Raw genomic sequence first — 3895 nt, 5'->3', positions numbered from 1 at the left:
GTAACTTTTCATGCAATGTGCCAAACTAAACGTTTCCCTCCCCACAGTTTTAATCAGCTCCAAGCAGAACTGGTGAATTCTGGAGTAAAGCACAATAGTTCAATTACAATTATTTTTAAATAATGAGGATTTAGCTTTTGCAGTATTTAAAAAATGTCATTCTTTTTTTTAATTTGAATTTGATACAGCGGTGTTTGTCGAGAGCACCACAATGTTTCCTGAGTCTCCATGAAACTGCCAGGTTCTCCAGGTTCTCTTGCTGATTTAAATGTCTTTGCTGACAACCGCACTAATCATAAAAGTGCTTTGGTGATAGCACACATCTGCCAGTTGTTGGAAACACTCTTTTATATATGAGTCAGGACTCATTTAAGACTTTATCAGTGTAAGGACCTGCTCTTACATTATATGCAGTATGTCAGTAGAGGTCAGTCCAGATAATATTTCCATTACTGCAATCATGTACAGATATCAGCTAATAAATCTGTAAAAAGCGTTCCAGGTCCTTCTGTGCTCCCAGTGACTGTTACATCACTGGGATTGTGCCATTCATCTCTTTGGTGTAGTGATGTTCCTGTTACTGTAGATGTCTGAAGGTCAAATCTTGACAGGAAACTTTGAGGTCATGTTCTTCCCGTTCTTTTCTGAGAAATCTGAGAATCCTGAAGGCGACTGTTTGAACGGACAGTACGGGAAATAGGGAACCATGTTGAGAAAAAAGGTAACTGTTAGCATGTCTGAAAAAAAAAGTCATTAGTAAAGCATATTTATTGTCTGTGAATAAATCATATGACAATATTCGAGTTCATCTAGTTAGATGTTTGGGAGAATGTCACATAAAAAGGTTTTTGTGTCGGTTTTGATCTTAATTATGAAGCAGTACTGCATCACTGCTGTAACTAGAACTGTGGGGATTCTGTGATTGTGTCGTCTGGTCTTTTAGGATTTGTCCTGTTTGGCGAAGAGCTTTCTCTCTCTCTCTCTCTCTCTCTCTCTCTCTCTCTCTCTCTATCTGTCTTTCTCTTGTTTCACTGATTAGCAGTTCTCAGTGCTGTTTTCAGTAGCTGTAGTCCAGTAGCTGGTGAATCTCAGTGCACTGTTGTTTAGGACCAGAATACAATTCTACTCAGTGTGCAATGTAAGTGTAAGAGTTTGTACATATTTACGCATTTATATGTGTGTGACTGTATGTCATGCGGACATATTGTGCTCTCAGATTCGTTTTATTACTGCAGCAATGTGAGAAAAAAAAAGCAAAAATTTAACGCTGTGTGTCATTTCACATGATCTTGAACTCTAGGGTTAGAAAAAAAAAAAAACACTAGGTCCGAAGCATTTCATGGAGTTTTGTGCTTCTGTATTTTTCCATTGTGAACCAGTACAAAAATATATTTGAGGGAAAAAATAAACATAATCAAAGCCATTCTCCCAAAGACAAAAGCTAAACAGATTGCGGTGAAAAATGAATTCTTCAGGAAAGAGCGTCAAGCGGATTCGCTTGCCTTGTTATCAGCTCATTATGTGGCTCTGAGCTTTTCGCTTTGTTTTGTCAAAATTCGTTCGGAGAACTGGATTAAACCAGTCTTGTGGAAATCCTAGGCCACGGGTTGTTTGTTAGATGCTCTTGCTCTGTTAAAAGTAGGGGCAGCTAAATGCTAACGGTGCTTAAGTTTTGAAAACCTGTTTGTAGCTTTTGAAACACTTAACAATCATCCTCCAGAGAGCAGCAAAAACTTTTTTGGGCTGGAAGTGCATTAAAGAAACAATGCTGTCTCCTGAACAATGCTGTTGTAATGTTTCTGTTATGGGGCTCAGACCACCATTTTAGGACAACAGGATCGATTTATACAGGTGGTATTTATTGAATTATTATGCTAAGGTATTTATATCTACAGCCATTTTTCTTGTTTTTCTTTCTTTCTTTCAAAGTTACTTCACCTACAGGCATCAGTGTAGGGTGAAGGGTCATAGATTGTTCTTGTCTCTAGAGAATAGCAGAATAGAGACCCAGGAGTCATTTGGAATTGTTTATGTATGTGGGTAGACAATCAATGCCAAAAAAAAGAAGAAAATGATGTGTTTATATAATGTGATATTGTATGTATATGTGTATTAATTTATATTTTTATGCCATTATATTTACTATATGCAGAATGTCATTCTGCTGGCCAGTGTCTTGAAGGCATTATAAATAGGCAGGTTTTTAATTGAAATGATAAATAGTCTAATGCTTCATTTGTATGAGGGTGAGTCAAATGAAAACTTTTTTTTTTGTTGCATGTTTGTAGCAAAATCCAGGTTTCTCTGAAAAACAATGATTCCGTTTTTATTTCTGTTGTCTTTCTAAAATTATTATGCGACTCACCCTTAATTTAATTAATGTGTATATCTTACCTGATGTATTTTTTTTATCAGATTCTATTTATTCTCTAATGAATTATATAATTGACTTTATTTCAGATTTTATTGAAAGCATATCCTTTATAGATAAGTATATTTAACGAATGAAGGTTCTTTGTGATGGAAGCCATTTGGCCGATGTTGTCGATCTCTTGTGTCCATGAGAAAATAAATCCTCGTCAGTGTGAAATCATTCTAGTTTTTGTGTTTATAAAACATAAACTAATGGAAGGAAGCAGCAACTGATCTCCAATACATTCATCATGATGCAGTGTGATATATTCAGCTTAAAATATATGTGATAATAGATGCAATGGACGTCAGTTTATGGGGTCGATAAAGTGGCAAAAAAAACACAATTTCTTTTGTATCATATTTCCATGATTAGTATGGAATAACAATTTGGGGCTGCTGTAGTAGACAAGTAATAATTATTGATAAGATGGGTGTGAACGTGAAGTGTAGATACTATTATAGAAAATGTATAATCTCTAACCAATCAGCATCAAGCAATGTGGTATAAACAGTAGCATTAACAGTAAATAAACTTTTGTACATGGAGCTCTTTTACACATACAAAAATATGTATACTTTCAAAGAAAATCTGATTAACTACTAATATACAACATATCTGTTTTTTTTCTATTAAACATGTTCTCATGGACTATTTAACATACTTTCTTATTATTGTGGGAAGCTGGGGTCAGATCACATGATCAGCCATGATACAGAGCTCCTTAAGCACAGTTTATTAAGGGCCTTTCTCAAGGGCCCAAGACTTTTCCTAATACAGTAATATTTAAGTAGTTAGTTTTACAATTTAAGTAGAATTTATTTACCAAAGTGAGTGAATGCGAGTGTGTAAACTACAACAAGAAATAATCTACAACATGAGCATGAAAAATGTCTTATAAACCATTTCCTTCTTAATTTGTGGTCATAGGGCTTTTATTGTCATTCCAATCATACGCAGTAGTACTTAGTGAAATGAAACAACGTTCCCACAGGATGAAGGTGCCACATAACAGAACAAAACAAAAATGAACAAAATTCAAAACACAAATCTAACTAAGACATTACATAAAGTGCATGTGGAGTCCGAAAACAAGAAAAAACAGTGAGACAGTTGACACAGTGACACATCAGCAACAAACCAGTACAGTTTTGTGATCATGCGTTTGAATTGTCAGTATAATAATAAATAATATACATATAGATGCAAATGCTTTTGTATGCAATTCAGTAGCCGTAGCACTTTTTTGTGCACTTTTACCAAAACACTTACAAATGTCTTTCTGCATGAACAACTTCTAAAATAAAATATGTGCAGTATAAAGAAGAATCAGCATTTAATCAGCAAAATACTTTTAGCCACATCACCACCGTCCTCCTGTTAATTCACTTCAGGTTTTTCTGCACACATGAGGCCATTGTGTGCAGAGCAGCTATGCTAGCTAACAAATATTTGCTTTTAAGATATAGATTAGATTTTGAT

This window comes from Silurus meridionalis, chromosome 27 (genome assembly GCF_014805685.1).
Source record: "Silurus meridionalis isolate SWU-2019-XX chromosome 27, ASM1480568v1, whole genome shotgun sequence".
Taxonomy (NCBI): domain Eukaryota; kingdom Metazoa; phylum Chordata; class Actinopteri; order Siluriformes; family Siluridae; genus Silurus; species Silurus meridionalis.
The sequence above is the reverse complement of the archived record's forward strand: the minus strand, read 5'-3'. Positions refer to the sequence as shown.